Source organism: Octodon degus, unplaced genomic scaffold, assembly GCF_000260255.1.
Source record: "Octodon degus isolate 3935 unplaced genomic scaffold, OctDeg1.0 scaffold00065, whole genome shotgun sequence".
In the NCBI taxonomy this organism is placed as follows: domain Eukaryota; kingdom Metazoa; phylum Chordata; class Mammalia; order Rodentia; family Octodontidae; genus Octodon; species Octodon degus.
This window is the reverse complement of record NW_004524641.1, coordinates 3884018-3901734: the sequence shown is the minus strand read 5'-3', so window position 1 is coordinate 3901734 and position 17717 is coordinate 3884018. Positions and strand designations below refer to the sequence as shown.

Below are 17717 nucleotides of genomic sequence, written 5' to 3'. Positions count from 1 at the left end.
TTTTTTCTTTTCAGACAGTTCTCATTAACTTGCTAAATTGCACAGGCTGGGCTCCAATTTGTGGTTGTCCTGTCTCAGCCTTCTAGAGTGCTGGGATAACAGGCATGCACTACCACATACAGCAAAGAATGTAAACCGTTTAAGCAAAAACTATCTAAATACAATATCCAATGGTAATGATTACCGGAATCCTTTAATGCAAGGTCATGTTTTTATAGGGTGGAGGTTTTTCTTTGCTTTGAAATGTTAAGTTTTCCAGATCTTTAAAAACAAAGTTTCCAAGCTTCAAATGCTAATTTGCCTTACTCTTCCTTTGAACATCCTGAAGCTTAGAAAAATAATTTATACTTCTCAGAGACTTTCAAATCCTCCTTTCACTAAATAACCACCTCTGTGATGTATACTCAAAGTTGTATCTGATGTCCTGTTTGCATAGAGAAAAAGTTTCTTTTTGGAAAAAGCAAACTGGGTTGGATATTAAAAACATTCACCCTAAGGTCAGCAGATAGCTCAGTAGACTAAGGCTCCTGCTTAGGCAGAGCATAGTGGCTGGGGTTTGATCCTGGCAGGCCATGCTAGCCCCACCACTGGGGCATGCTGATATGGCAATTGAGACTGGGTGTGGTGGCCCGCGCCTGTAATCCCAGCGCTTGAGAGGCTGAAAACAGGAGAATCACTATGAGTCCAAACTGCATAGTGAGACCCTGTTGACCCAGTACTAAAATATGAAAAAATTTTTTTCACCTTGATAGTATTTGTATCCCACTATGTAACATCATCTACACACCCATAATACATAAGCCATCAAATGCAACCTGATCATATCACAGTTGCCTCATTTTGCATGGATATAAATATACTTATTGATAATGAACATTGTCAGTAAAAACTGATAATGAAGATTTGCACAGACATGGTTGTTTTGGACTTTTGTTCTATTCCTCCTGTTACTAGTGCAGTTACACTTTTTAATGAGAAAAAAATGCAGGAATAGAAAATCCAGCTGGTCAGTTCCTGGCTGTGATGCAGCGCAGGAGTTAGGGCAGCTCAGTTTCCTGTCTTCCTCTTGCAGTAAGTCCGAGCTGGATCTCGGGTACGTGGAGCTGATAAGTCATCTCTGGGCTTACATGACTGAATATGCCAACACTAGCACCTGTACTTATCCAGGGGATGGCTGTATACTACTGTACTTTAAGCTACATATCCATTACATAGACCAGACAGAAAATTAAAGATGATGTAAGTAGTACATCTTAAATAAGTAAGTAAATTAAAAATTTCTACCTGCACCCTACTGGTATATCATTAGTACTTTGAAGTTCACTGGTGCAGAATCAAGGGCCCCATTTCATCTACAAAATGAGAGGTCCTAGAATTTACCATTACAGCAAGTGAGTCACTTGGGAGGAATAATAGAGTCTAGAGAAGTGCCTGCCAGTTCACTTTCTTCCTTCTCAACCTCTATCTACAGCACTCTGTATTACAGATCATCCTTCACTAATGGCAAAAGTTCCTTAACTGGATACTGGTAGAGAATCCAGCTCCCAGAAATGTGTTTCTCCCCCATGTGATTTGAAAGGATTGTGCTGCTTTCATGTCCTCAACGTCCACCATCAGAAATGAAATTTTCAGATTAGTTGCAGACACCCCCTGTGCCCCCACTTTTGTAACGGGACGTGCTTTAATTCAAAAGGAAACTTTTTCAGGTCATTAAGCTTCAATACAGTGTAATGCCCTTGGGCTGCAGGGCTTGAAATCATTGAGAAGGCTGAATAAGTGTTTTAAAATAAAATCTGGAACACAACGTACACTTTTTTGATTTACTGCAAATTTGTTTTTCATTTTGTGATTGCCTGTCTTTTCAAATCAAACTTCGCAGTAAAGTCCAGGCTGTGAAAGCCCTAGTGGATGGCCCTGCCCTCTTAGGAGAGGGCTAGCCAAGTCCACCACATTGGGCTTGTCATAGAAGAAAAAGGGCAATGACTCCAGCCTCTTCCTGCTTGTAGTTTTAAAACAGTCCCAAATGACCAGTTTGCATTCCAGGCTATAGCAACTCTTTTGCAGAATGAATAATATTTTGTTAAGCACTTTTAAGTTGTCATTCACAGCCTATTTTAAAAATGATTTAATGAGTAAAAATATGCTGTTTATAAGTCCCTAAGTGCATATTTCTTAGAATGACTAAAAGAGTAGCTTTGTTTACACACATTTACTACAATGGCCAAGGGGATGTTCTGGCAGGCAGAGCTCCCCTAAAAGGATGCAGGGAGCAAAACCCTGTGTGCTTGGTCATCTTTGTTTGGATCGAGTTCTTTTTTCCCCACAATTCCTTCACTTAAATTTGCGCAGATCTTCCTTTAACTTTTTTCAAGTTGGAAAATGAAGGCTTGAACATACACACAGATGACTTGCTCCAGGGAAAGCCCAGAGTAGTAGGGTAGTCAGATTATTTGTAAATCCAGCCAGTGTGCTGCCTAGAGCTACAGCAAAACCGCCTTCATCAGAAAAGGTCCAGTAAGTGAGACAAACACTGGGCTCTTACCCAAGCAAGTTAATAATTCACAAAAGAGAAAAGTTAGTGTGCGCCTATTTTGAGTCTAAGGAAGCAGCCCATCATGTGTAATTGGCGTCCAAATTATGAATAATTTCCCTCTTTATGAACCAGATCCCTAAGTCGTCTTATATTAGGTAGTGCCTTGCCCCCTGAATTAGTTACTGCGCATAGTTCTAGGAATAAAAGCACATTGATTTAAAGTATCCTATCATTCAGAATAGACTGAATTAAGAAGTGTTGGAGTATGGTATACATCATATTCCATGTAGCAAAAAGTGCTGGCTGTAAGTATCCTAAATCGAAAAATTAGCTTTACTAATGAATTTGCTGTTATGTAATCTTTTGGGCCTTCTGAATACTCTTATTTGATAAAATTAACAACCATTCTAATTTTAAGTAGGAAATCGCTGCTCAAAAAATCCATTTTTTACTAATAAAATTTGACTTTATTTTTAAAAACAGTGTCTCTGTGATCCACTCTAATAGGGATAGCGTAGGCTGAGATGAAATTTAAATGAAAACCAAACAGTCTTGTGAGACTGTCATACCAAAACTTTTAATGACAATATTAACATGCTATTTCCTTTCTTAGCTGATGTCACTAAGAATACTGCAAATCCTTTGGATAAACTTTAAAAGAATGCATCCTGTTGTTTATATCAGCACAATCAATTAGGGATTTCAGGAAGCTGAGCACGATAAAATGAAAGAGGCAACCTCAGTATGTCTCAGTAGGAAGGAGGACCCAGGGACATTACAATTTGTTATATCCTCAGATAAAAATGGTAAAATTCATGTGAGTCTTGTATTTACACAGCCTTACAAATACAAAATCATTACCTGACTTGATTTAACAAAGTTTTTGGTGCAAATTTACTCAAATTCAGCTACAGGCCACCAAAGCCTATTTAGAGAAATTTAGGAAGTGAACCGAAATCCTGAATTCTTCTGAAGAGGTGAAGCTTTATGTAGGGAAGTATTTAAACTGGGAAAACTCATTTTTTTTTTTTCTTAATGGGGAAGGTGAGGTCAGCATGCATATTTTCAGCAGAGTATAGCATTAAATTGATTTCAAGGTGGTGTCAGTTCTTGATTAGTTTTCAAATAAGGGTGCCATTCTCTGGAATTCTGCATTCAAACCTAGTTTCATTGTCACCTTGAGAAGTAGTTACTTTTAGTCAGCGAAAAGCATTTTCCGTGCAGCGATAATAGCACAGTGAAATTTTATCAGGTGCCCCAGTAATGTATAGTCATCAATGAATCTAACAAGGATACATTTTATAAGAAAATCAATAAAAGAAAATGATTATATTGTTGACTGGAGCCAGCATCCAGAAATGAAAAATAGAAAGGAAAATATCAGTTTGCATCGGACAGGGTTTCAGTGTATATAATGTGCTGGGATCGGCTCTTCAGAATTATTAGGTATCTAGCAAAACAACAGGCAGCAAAGGGATAAAAATACTTCAGCCCTTTTTAAGTGTCAAAAACAACCTTAAAACCACTATTTCATCCCTAATCTATTGTTTGAATAAAGTGCGGCTTCCTGTCCCACCGAAATGTTTATGTGTTTAAGCTGAAATGTGCTGGGAGCCACTGGTTGGAGCTCCGACGGCACAGGGGAAAAGCTATTCAGACAGTGAACTGAAAAAAAAAATCAGTGAAATATTCTATTGACAGACATCTGGAAAGCATGAGAAATGAATTTTTTAAATCTCTGAGCATTGGCGATATTGTATAGAGACATCGTCTGTCCATTGTTTACAGATGCAAGAATGAGCACGTACTAGAGAAAGGTTTACAGATGATATAAAGAATTGAAAATACTAAAGATATTAAAGCCAAATATCTTAAAACTAATTAAACACCATTTTCCAAGTTTTGTCATTACATGTGACTTCTGTATTTGCTATAATAAATGTATTTGCTTCTAGGATATAGACTTATTTAATATTTTGATTCCACTAATTTTTATACCATTTTAAAAAATGTTTATGAAGGTACAATTTTATAAGGTGCATTATTTTAAAGGCTACCAAGAGCAGTAGCCCCTGACTGTCTTTCTTCTGAATGGAAACCACTTTTAACTCTTCAAACTTCAAACACAGAAGCTCTAGTATTTGTGATTATTTTCTGAAGGAAAAAAAGTAAACAAAAACCTGTGGCAGTGCTAACTTAATCTTCCATTTGTTTGCTACGATAATGATGAGGGTCAATGTGCGTCTACTGTAACAGCAAGCAGAAACACAGGCAGGACACCCTAGACTGGGAGGCAGATTTATTTACACTGATTGGGATCATTCCCAGAAGAATATCAGGTCCTGATCTCTAGTAATCTAGAGCTTATATGGGAGAATCAAGCAGGAAGTACAGAGGCAGAATGGCTTGCCAGTTGGGGATAGGTTTATACCATGTGCATCACAGAGACCAGTTATGCATTGCAGGACTAGCTGTTTCCAAGAGACAGGAGCAACTGGAACTGCTACAGGAACTAGGACTTGGGCAACCAAGGAACTGAAGGATACTGGCTGGGGTGGGGTAGGGGGGCATTTTCTGCTACACTATCCCCTTCCTCCTTTCATAGCTGAGCCATGTGATATTAGACCATTTCCTGGATTACATATTTGTTTTCCCAGGAAGTAATAGTTGTTTCATTTGCTTAGTTTTCTGTTTCTGTTCTTTATCTCTGAATCCTAGACTCAGGGACCAATTTTCTCTGAACTGCAATTAAACACATCTGGGATCCTTTTTCTCAGCCACCACCCGTAGGCTGCCCTGGACCCCTTCTCACCAGCTCTGCTCTACACTGGCTGCTCCTGGCTGCCTAGAATCTCCATTCCCACCACCTCCTAGATTGTCTTCCTCTTCTTCCCCTCCCAGTCCTTGCTTCCCAAATCTTCCTTTCTCTTGTCCTACCACTCTTTTCCATAGTCAGTGTTTCCATCAGCTAGCATTCTAATAAAATAAGCAATGGAAGAGAGAGCCTCTTTTTGGTCTTTGTATTTTGGGGAACAGTTTTATTTTGTCCTTACATTTGATCAATGGTTTGGCTAAGAAGGGAATTCTGGTATGCAGATAATTTCCTCTCAATAGTTTGAAGTCAGTACTTTGTTGCTTCCTAGTTTCCTATTTTGCCCTTAGGATTTCCTTTGCATGTAACCATCTCATGCACCATAAAAGCCTCCTCATGTCTTTTGTGTTTCCAGAGTTTTGAAATTTCATGATCATGAGCCTTGACATCAGACTCTTCATGTACTATTCAGGGCACTTGAAAGTCCCCTCAATATGGAAGCTCATGTGTTTTACTTTTGAGTGTTCTTTTTTGTTGTTCTTTTTTTTGCTGATTTCTTTTTGTCTTATTGTTTCCTTTCAAAGCTACTATTATTTAGAAGCTGGACTTTCAGAACAGATTATTTAAATTTTTTTAACTTTATTTAATTCATGTCAATTTATTTATTGGATTTATTTGATATCTTGGAATTTTCTCAACTTTGTCTTTCTGGTCAATCAATTGCTTTTATTTATTTATTTTTTTTACTTCTGTGATCATGATTTCCATGGTTTCTTTACTATTTTCTGGATACTTTTCTGAAAATAACAGTTTTGGTTATCCCATTCATTTTTAAAGTGTGTATGTGTGTGTGTTCCTACATGATTTCTATTTCTTCCTAGTCTGATGAGTTTTCCTGCTCCCCCCCACCATTAATCATAATTGTCAATTTGAATGGATGAAGAGATACTAGCATATTAGGTGAGGACACCTCTGGGTGTGTCTGCATGGGTCATGAGGGTGTGGTCTTCAGGGCTGTATCTGGCTCTAGCCTTTCTTCACTGGTATTTTTCCCCCATAGGGCTCCAAGAACAGAGTGGCTTTGCCCACTATGCCTGCCTGCCATGCTGTTTCTGACTCAGAATCAGGGTACCATGGACTGACACTCACTACACTGAGTCTAATTAAACCTGTCCTCCTTTCAGTTGTGAGTGTTGGATATTTAGTTCCCACAACAGAAAGGACAATTGATACACTTTCTCCCTCTTTCTCTCTTCTTTCTTTCCTTCCTTTCCTCCTTCCTTCCTTCCTCACTTCCTTCCATCGTTTTCTTTCATGTGAGAAGTAATTCTTAAATGTCAATTACCCCTGATTGCACATTTGTAAAAGTGAGGCTCTGCTACGAGGCCCGGAGTCATGTGCCTGTTCCTGCGTGTACACAGCTCCCACTACTAGGTGACCTGACCACATGCTCTCATCTGTAGGAGTGTCCTGCTGTTTGTACATTTCTGGTCTTTTCTTCAGTATGGTTGGTTTTTCTCAAGAGGAGTCCTGCCAGGGAGTCACAAGCCAGGCTCCCAGCACTCTGAGAACTCACTTGGGGAAGGGTATTTTGCTGGTAAAGACTCAGTTCATTCTTCTGTTTCCACTAAGGAAATTTGGCGATTTCCTCACTGTGATTTGTTATTTCTGTGCCCTACATTCCACTCTCTAAAGAATATGTTTCTAGAATTCTGCCAGGTTAAGTATGATCTATTGGTCAACAGCACTAATCTCCCTATAAGATCTATTTCTCATTTTCTAACTTCCTGATATCTGCCTCAATTTTATCTACCTTTTCTTTAAAGTATGTCTTCTTTCTGTTCAATTCTCTTCATGTTTATTCCAATTTCTCCCATGACTTTAAACCTGAAACCCTTGAACAAAAACTTCTTGCTCCAAAATTCCTTACACACTCTTTACCTCTCTTCTCTTCTAAAAATGTCCTGTGTCTGTCTCCTACCCACACACACACACACAAAAAAAAAAAAAAAAAAAAAAAAAAATGCCTATTATACTTCCAAAGCCCTTCATGATCTTCATACTCTACCTTGAACAAATTCATCTTCCTTTAGAGGCTAAATACAAGCCACAACTCACTCATAAAGTGTTGGGCCACTATTCATTCCTTTGCTGACTAGATTGTTTAGTTACTTTTATTTCCTCTAGTATTAATTGTCCATTTCACACTTAACTTTCCATTAATGTACTATTCCATGCCTCTGACTCACAACTCCAAACCAAAGTGTATCCCTCCCATGCTTCTTATCTCAACTATTCTAGTTTCCCGCCCTAGTACTTCTAATTTCTAAGCCAGATTCGCCTGTCTGCTTTACTCGCCCCCCTGGGATACTCTGACTTAAAGTTGTGTGAGTTTTTCCAGTGATATATATGTGATGTCTGCATATCTTTCTCTTTTGCCTGGAAGACAGGGTTTGTGTGGCTTCTGAAAAACTTAAAAGCAAATGGCAGACTCTCAAATCCTTCCTGATAAGTAAGAAAAACTCCTCCAATGTTACACACAATAGTTATGAGAAATAACAGCCAATTTGTCTTCTTATCAAAAGATATCGTTTCAAAATGATGTCAAATTATTATTCCAATCTATAACACAGTCACCATTCAGTATATATTAAAAATATTTGTGAATATTTTGAACCCAGCACTGAAACTATCCATAAAGCTTACGTTTTAGCTATTTGATGTTATTCCAGTTACTATGATTATTAAACAGCTTCATTTTTATATAAAGCCTTATATAATGGAGTATGACAAGAAACTCTTTAAACCCTCCAAACCCAACTTTCTGGAATATATTGACTCTGACAAGGTTTTGGTAACTCATTGGTATTTCCCATCCTCTTCTTCCTTATTTTCTCTTTCACCTTGGTGAATGTCTATGGCTTCATCACTAAAAATGAGAGGGTTGAAAACCAAGAAAAAATAAAAGCAACAATTATAGTGATGCTCTAATAAATTTTTGGTCTCTCTAGAACACATGACCTGGTCACTCAGTCATTTCAACTTTCCCTAAGATTAAGCCTCTGCAAAGTATCCAATGACCAGTTAGTTGGGAAGTGAGAAATTCAATTAGGAAATGACCAGTGGGGTTGAATTAGTGCTTCTCCGGGGGTACATGAGGTCTGAATTTAAGACCAAATCTTGCTTTCCAGCCATGGTGGACATGTGATGAGGGAGAAGCCCACAGAGGAGCCATTTTCCTGATGAGTCAGGCTTGACTCAGTCTCATCCACCTCTTCAGCCAGGCCTTGCAACATTTGTGGTGCCGAGCCAACAACCTGAGACACAGTCTCTACAGTCACTCTTTTCCCAGAATCTCTCTGACTCTAACTCACAGGTACATACTCCCTGCAACCTTAGAGCAGCATTGCTCAGACTCATATGCACATGTCCAGGAATCCCCTGGCGTGGTACAGACAGGCACACTCTGCTTGGGCAGGTCTAGGTAGGCCTGAGGACCTTCCTGCAGGTGATGCCAGTGCTGCTGGGCTATGGCGCGCACTTGGAGAGGGAAGAACTTGGGGATGTTCAGGTCATGTGTCCATGTTCCAAGTGTTTTTTTTTTTTTTTTTTTTTAGTACCTGTTTGCAGCATATAATGTGTATTCCTTGTGAGGAGTTGGTGCATGTACATAACACATCTTAATTACGCTTTAAAGTCCCTGTCCCCTCCCTTCCCTCCAGCTCTTGCTTACCTTCCCCTTTTAGAGTAAAAGGGCTGCAGCTGTGCCCCCTTTCTCCTGTTGAGTCATCTTGGTCTCTTACCAGGCACTGCCGCTCATCAGTTTGCACTCTATTTCCATCTCCCAGCGTCCTACTGGACACCCGCTGTCATGCTGGAGAAGGCTGCTGCGGCAAGCAGGTACGCTTTCCTTGAGTGCCCAGGGGCAGTGGCTAATGGGGGCTCTCAGGACACCAAGGGAAGGATCCACAGTTGCTGCTCACTTGGGCACTTGGGTATTTCCAATGCCATCCAACTCTGAGTAATTGGATCTTTATTTTGGAGTGCTACTCTGAAGTACTTAGCTTTGAAGAATATTTGAGGGTCCCATCCTGGCCAGGGAGGCTGCATGTGGCCCGCAGAAGGCTCTGATTTATGGGGTTTTTCTCCTGCCTGCTCAGCAGGGAGTCACTTGCCAGAGATACTCACTCAGAAATATGACTCTTGGTGGTGATAAACATTGAGAAAGGAGGGTGTAAAATCTGACCAAGAAGGGAACCAGGAGAGAAAATCACACTTTATTCACTGTCTGCCTTAGGCCTTTCTCTCTGGATGATGGTGCCCTTCCGTGGGTTGCAGATGTAAAAATATAGCCCTGTGGGTCACCGAGAACAGGTCAAGAGGGGATTCCCAGAGCTGCCCCTTCCTGGCATTTCTGAAGGGTGCATTCTCTTTAAGATACAGATGAGATGGGGCTACCTCCCTTTGCAAACCGATTTCCTTTTCTTCTCTTGAGGATCTGGGTGAGCGGCCATGTGTTGGAATTGAAAGATATTTTATCTGTGCTGATATTTGTCTCCTTGCAAGAAATGAAATTTGAAATGATAGCTCAGATTAGTTTGGGCAACTATTTCACAAGCAGATGAAGCACCGCTTTTAGATCAAACCAGACAAGCACATACTAAACTGATTTCCCACTTCCTTTAATCGATGATTCTCGAAGGGTAGGTTCCAAATCAACAGCATCAGTTCACACTGGAACTGGCTAGAAATGCACATTCTTGGGCTCTGTTCAGATCTACTGACTCAGAAATTCTAGAAGTGGAGCCCACCAATCTGTGTGTGAGTCTCTCCTTCGGAGACTGGATTTTTATTATGTATTTATGTTAGGTGTGCATGGAAGTATATAAACTAAAAAGTAAAAGACTTCATCATCTCCCTCGTTCTACCTCCGAGTGCCTTTCCTTTTTGGTTTTTGAAATACAAGGATCTTCCTCTTCCTCTCTCTTTCTTGTGGTACTTGCGCGTGCCAGGCAGGCGCTTACTCTACTGAGCTATCTCCCCGGCCCTATTTTTCTTGATTAGTGATTTTTTTTCCCGCCTGAATAAAAAAATCCTGGTAACTGCAAACTAACAAACACAAGCCACTGGATGCCACGTGCTATGCTCCGCCCCACTCCACGCTGGTCTAATTACAACTTCCTACTTTTCACAGCATCCTGTTTCCTTGTTCCCACCTCCTGCCCAATCACGGCCCAATCACTGTCTGCTACGTCAGGCAGGTTGCCCCTCCTCCATCCTGGCCCTATATAGCCTTTGTTTCCCGCAGCAAGTTCTTGGAAGTTCCACGTCCCTCTCTGTTCCTGTCAGTTTCCATGTGTCTGCAATAAAGGCTTCTTATCTTTCCTGTCTCTTTACTGCGCCCCAAAACTTAACAGCCCTCTGTTTTGATACAGTCATCAATTTACAAGGAGGAAGGAAAGAAAGAAAGTCCAGAGAGGTCTTTGTTTTGGGCCTTCACCCAGGTTCTCCCCCGTAGCTGCAGCACATCGACAACCCGAGCTCATCCGGGTCTCAGCAGTTCTGCGCGCACTCCTGTGAATGTGAGTGTACAGTTCTATGAAATTGTAACAAGCGAGCCAAATCTGCGTAATTGCTATCCAAAACTGTTCCACCTGCATGGGAGGCCCCTGTGGCTTTCGGGGTCATCACCCTCATAGTCTGCCCCTATTCCTAGCCTTTCTATTGGCAATCACTAAGGCGTTCTTCACCTCCATCCGTCATTTTATTTCAATTTTTAAAAGTTTATACTTGTTATTTAAATGAAATCATGCAGTATGTAACCCCTTTGTGATGGGCCTCTCCCCCTTTTTCATTTTCTGGAGATTCATCCAGGTTACTGTGTGATCAATAGTTTGTTCCATTTTAATTCCGAGTAGTGTTCCTTCCTTGGTAAGGTTGTGTTATAGATTGCTTAACTATTCAGTGATTAAAGGATCTCTGGATTGTTTCCAGTGTTCGATTATCATGCATATAGCAGCTATCAACATTCATACACAAATTTTTGTGTGAACAGGAAAGATCATTTCTTTGGGATAAATGCCCAACATTACAGTTAGTGAGTTACATAATGGTTCTTCTGCATTTGTTTTCTTTTTAAACTTAGAAATTTTGTTCTATGTGTTGTGCCGTTCTACACTCACTTCAATATAAGAGCAATTCAGTTTCTTGCCATCACTTCCTCTTGCCACTCCTTTTAATTTTAGCCATGGAGTCAGGCAAGTAGAGATATTGTCCAGTAGTTTTAATTTGCACTTTCCTAAGAGATAATGATTTTGAACAGCTTTTCATGTGTTTTCTACCATGTGTCACTCTTCTTCAGTGAAATGTTGGATCACGTCTTTTGTCTTTTTTCCATGTGGGGTGCTTGATTTTTACTGCTTAATTTTGAATGTTCATCAGATGTGTACTTCGCAAATATTTTCTCTCAGTCTACAGCTTAAGTTTATCCTCTTAACTGGATTTTTCTTCTTTATTGAGACTGGGTCTCACTATGTAGTTCAGGTTGGTCTTGAACTTACCATGTAGCCCAAGATGGCCTCGAAACTACAGAGACTTTCCTACATTAACTACAGGGGTGCAACATCACACTCGGCTTAATTGGATCTTTTATAGAGCAAAATTTTAAATTGTGATACAGTTCCCCAATTTATCAGAACTACCTTCATCTGGCCTGCCATGCCTGGCCTGACCCTGGGGCGCGCTGAGGAGGGAGTTGAGACTGGGCGTGGTGGTGCACACCTGTAATCCCAGCTCTTGGGAGGCTATAAACAGGCAGGTCACTATGAGTCCCATCTAGTAGTGTGATTCTGAACACCCTGTAGGCCCTTCCCTAAAATAAAGAAAAAAAAATTTTCCTTCTATAGATTGTGTTTTTTGGGTCAAGTATAGGAACTCTTCTAGCTGTAGGTCCCAGAGATTTCCTATTTGCCTTTTCTAAATGTTTTTTTGTTTTGTTTTGTTTTCCATTTTAAAACTATGAATATTAAATAAGGGTAGTTAATGCCAGTTATCTCTACTTTGTTCTCAACATTTAGGGAGAAAGTATCTGGGTTTTCACCATTAAGTAAGAGGTTAGATGTGGATTTATTTTTTTTTTAATGTTCTTATCAAGTTGATGAAGTTCCTTTTTATTTTTAATTTGCCAAATTTTTCTCAAAATGGTGTTGAATTATGTCACATGATTTTTCTGCATCAATTAATATAATCATAGGATTTTTGTTCTTTAGTTGTTTGATTTATTAAAGAATACTATTATTAGCATCATATAATGAATAAATTTCACTTGATTGTAGTGTATAATTCCTGTTATAAATTGCTGAATTTAATTTTCAAAACTTTTGGGCTGGGGAGATGGCTCAGTAGAGTAAGTGCTTGCCTGGCAAGTGCAAGGGCCTGAGTTCACTCCCTGGCTCCACAAAAAGGAAGGAAGGAAGGAAGGAAGGAAGGAAGGAAGGAAGGAAGGAAGGAAGGAAGAAAGAAAGAAAGAAAGAAAGAAAGAAAGAAAGAAAGAAAGAAAGAAAGAAAGAAAGAAAGATCTCACTTTAATTTTTAAAACTTTTGTTGAGGATTTTACATATAAGTTTGTGATTTTACATATAAGTTTTAGGGAAGGGTCTACAGGGTGTTCAGAGTCACACTACTAGATGGGACTCATAGTGACCTGCCTGTTTATAGCCTCCCAAAAGCTGGGATTACAGGTGTGCACCACCACGCCCAGTCTCAACCCCCTTCTCAGGGAGCCCCGGGGTCAGGCCAGGCATGGCAGGCTGGATGAAGGTAGTTCTGATAAATTGGGTATTTAGTATTTAGGTCCCTTTTTGTGCTATTTGATTTTGATATATAGTAATACTGCCCTTGTAAAATGAATGCTACTTTTCTTTCTTTTTTTAAAAAATCTTTTTTACATTTAGTACAGGGGATACAGGGTCTACAGGGTCTCATTATGTAGCTTGGACTCGTAGTGATTCTCCTGTTTTCAGCCTCCCAAGTGCTGGGATTACAGGCGTGTACCACCACGCCCAGTCTCAATCGCCCTATCCGCGCACCCCTGGGGTGGGGCCAGCACGGAAGACCTGGGATCGAGCCCCGGCTGCTGCGCTCTGCCTAAGTAGATGCTTTGGTCCGCTGAGCTATCAGGCCGGCCCTACTTTTCTTCTATTTTCTGAAAAAAGATTTTCATAAATTTAATGTTAATTCTTTGAAAGTAAGGTAGAATTCTCTAGTGAAACTGTCCAGGCCCAGGGATTGTTTTTGGAAACTTTAAACACAAGTTCGAATTCTTTAATGGTTACAGACAGGACTATTTAGATTATTTATATCATTTTGGGAGTGTTGGTAGATTGTTATTTTCCATGAACTGGTCCATTCCTTCTAAGTTTTCAAATTTATGAGGGTAAGGTTGTTCATTTTACCTTTTTATTATCATTTTAATGGCTGTAGGATCTGTATTGAATTCCTCTATTTCATTCTTTAAATTAGTGGTATGTGGTTTTTTTCTTCTTATTCTTGCTAGATAATTGTGAACTTTATTGTTTTCTAAAGAAAAAACAGCTATTGATTTTTTTCTATTGTTTTCTATTTTTAATTTTATTAATTTATTCTCTATTTTTTGTTATTTCTTTCCTTTGCTGCTTTGGGTCTATTTTAGTCTTTTTTTCTGTGATTGTGTGTGTGTGAGTGTGTGTGTGTGTGTGTGTGTGTACGCGCAGAAATTTAGGTTCTTGTTTTGAAACCTTTTGATTTGCTAATATAAGACATTTTCTTTTCAGCACTTGTTGCTGTATCCCACAACTTACTTTGTTGTATTTCAGTCTCAGTTTAGTATTAGGAATTTTAAAATTTTCTTTTGAAATTTTGTTCACTCATGAATTATTTGAAATATATAGTTTTACCCCCAAGTGTTTGGAGATTTATGTCTTGTCTGTCTCCATCAATTTCTAGTTTGATTCCATTTTTTGTCAGAGAATATGTATGAATGATTTCTATTCCTTTAAATTTGTTGAAGCTTGTTTTATGACTTAGCATATGGTCAACACTGGCGTATATTCCCCAGCCACTTGGAAAAAGTGTTTTTCTGCTCTTGTTGGTGGAGGTCTGTACGTTTCCTTCAGGTCCTATTGTTGATTGTATTCTTCAGTTCTCTGGTATTGTTTTTAATTTTTTATTTAATTATTCTACTAATTGATCAGGGCGTATGATGTCTTCAACATAATTTTGGCATTATGTGTTGGAATTAGTTTCCCAGGTGATTTTGATCATGCTGAAGCTGGGGGACAAGTATTGTACCTCTATTTTAGAATTTCAACTTCATGAAAGAAATGATCTTGAACATGGTGAAAAGATGAAGTTTTATGTGAAGATGAAACTCTTTTTTCCCCTGTTTTGTGTTTCTGATCACTGGGTACATTTTCCTAAACATAATTCTAATTATAATACTCCCAGGGAAACTTGCAGTGACCCTGTGTGACTAACTGGAGTGGTGTTGTCGCCTCAGGACCACTGGAACCTGTTGCTGTCCTCTATAGGCTCTGTTCTCTAGCAAACAGGACGTCGCAACACCTTATTCCCACAAGTGACTTCTTTTCCCGGTACATCTCTCTCCATCTTTATATACATTACATTTTCCCTTGTCTTTCTGACAACCCAAATAATACCTTCTCATTAGAACTTTTCTTAATTCTGAACAATATGTAATTTCTCCCTTCTCGGAATCTCTATTGTACTTTAGATGTCATCCTGCTATAGAGACAGATGGCATTTTCTCTCTCTCCTGCTAGACTGAAAGCTTATTGAAGGCAAGGTCTCTATTCCGGTATTTCTTACAGCATGTGATATGATTTCTTAGGAGATTTTTAAAAAATACGGGCTGACTTGAATTTTCTAATCAATTAAAGATACTTAGCTCTTCCACAGCTGAAGCGGCTGCCACATGTGCACTTGTTGGGAGGCCTGCTGGGGCTGAGGGCCCTGTGCCACCAGCCCCATGCTCCTCTTGAGCCTGCTTCTGTCTACAGCCCCGTCTGGCTTGCAGGGAGAGGAGACCCGCAAGGTATCTCTGGACGTACCAGACTGGCCAGGCAGTCCCCAGAATCCGCTGCAAATGCAGGCAGTAGGCACCAACTCCACCTTGCACTATGTGTGGAGCAACCTGGGGCCTCCAGCAGTGGTGCTGGTGGCCACCAACACCTCCCACAGTGTGCTGAGCATCAATGAGACCCGCCTGCTATCTCCTGAGCCAGATGGGGCCCTGATATTGCTCCCCAAAGACAGCATCCAGTTTTCTTCTGCCCTCATCTTCACCAGGCTCCTTGAGTTTGACAGTACATCAGATGCTGTAGCAAGCCCCCTGGAAAACCATATCCTCCGTACTCCTTGGCCGAGTTCTCATGAAATAACATCACCGACTCATTGCATCTTGATGCCCTGAGCTCCACTTTTCAGGGCCACCCTAAAGATGACCCGAGGGGCTTTTGCCAATGGCAGCCTGGCCTTCAGGGTCCAGGCCTTTGCTGGATCTGGCCGAGCTGCTCAGCCCCCTCGCCTGTTGCACACAGCAGACACCTGCTAGCTAGAAGTGGCCCTGGCAGGGGCCTTGCCCCGAGGAAACCGCTTCCTCTTTGGGATAGCGGTGGCTACCTTACAGCAGGACCTTGGCTGCCCTGTGATTCAGGAGCAGCATTTCATCGATGATGAATATGCACCTGCAGTCTTCCAGCTGGACCAGTTGCTGTGGGGCTCCCTCCCATCTGACTTTGCACAGTTGCGACCTGTGGCTTTCTCCCAGGAGCAGACTGGCCGTGCATCATCTCTGTCCTGCCAGGCTTCCCCTCTTCACCCCACCTGGGCTCACTCTCTTCCCCAGTCATCTGTTGTCCAAGCCTGCTTTGGGCCCCAGCAAAACTACTGTACCTTCAGCCTGACATTTGGGGCTTCCACAGGCCCTGGCTGCTGGGACCAACATTACCTTAGCTGGTCAATGTTTCTGGGTGTGGGCCCACCTCCAGTGGATGCACTGTCTCCCCTCATCCTGGTAATCATGGCAGTGGCTCTGGGTACTCCAGGACTCATGTTGCTGGGGGGAGGCATGGTCCTGCTCCTGTGCCAAAAACATTCCTCAGAGTACCAGTCCATAAACTAAGGCAGGACTGGACCTGCCATAGCCCACCACAAGTGCCTTGAATGTGGAGCTTGGAAGGTCAATGTTCCCGCTGGCTGGCTCCTCCCAGCCTTTGTTCCCCACCCATCTTGTTTTTCTTGAGAACCTCATGGTCTACCTCAACTTCTTGTGGACTCTTAGGTGGGGCTTCTTGCACACATTGGGGAGGGATTTGGGTTGTTGCTAAAAGAAAGTCCCTCATGGATTGTCCCTCCATGTTGTCATTCCGCCCATACCCTTTCTCAAGCTGGGGCTGGTGCAACACACCTGTAATCCTAGCACTGAGGAGGCTGAGGCAGGAGGATCACTGAGAGTATGAGGCCAGCCTGGGCTACATAGTAAGTTCATGGCGAGCCTAAACTATGTAATAAGACTCTGCCTCAAAACAAAACCCTTTCCACTGGATGACATTCAAAGACCTGGAAGAGTGGCCCAGCTGGCTTCTGGCTGCTGGCTGCTGCCTCTGCCAGCATGAAATAGAATTAGTTTTTCACAAGGAAAAAAAAAAAGATACTTAATGTGACATTGCTTTGATCCTCTGAAATCCAATATTTTAAAAATGAATTGAATTTCTCATTTTAAAGATCCTGAAAGGAAAAGGTTTTTATTTCTGTTTTTAATATTTCTAATTACATATATCATTTTAAAAACTTAAATTTATTTTATATTAATGCATAAAAACATAAAAATTGTGCATATTTATTTTTTAAAATGTATTTATTTATTTGTTTATTTGGTACAGTGTCTTGCTAGCTCACACTCATAGTGATCCTCCTGTCTCAGCCTCTCCAGCACTGGGATTAGAGGTGTTTGCCACCACCTCTAGTTTTTGTGGCTGGCATGGCACACCCTGGGTTTCAGGCTGGCATGGTATGTGTTACTGAGGATCAAAACCAGGTCCTGGTGTTTTCCAGGTAGGCCCTTATATTTCCAAGCTATCTCTCCAGCCCTTTAAGTTGTTTTTTGAGATAGGGTCTTGCTATGTATGTGAAGCTGTCTTTAAACTAGTTGCAATCCTCCTGCCTCAGCCTCCCGAGTGCTGGGATTATAAATGTGTGCCATCATGCCAAGCTCCTTAAGATTTTTCTTTTTTAAGGAGAGTTCATTAGGAACTCATGATACTTCTGCAGTGGAATATATCTGTATCTATATCTGTATCTTTTTAGATAATTGTA

At 40.8% G+C, this 17717-nt stretch overlaps 1 pseudogene; it reads left to right on the top strand.

The window, feature by feature from the left end:
• The first annotated feature begins 15321 nt into the window (after nt 1-15321).
• Nucleotides 15322-17037, top strand: LOC101581681 (annotated as a pseudogene).
• The last annotated feature ends 680 nt before the right edge of the window (nt 17038-17717 follow it).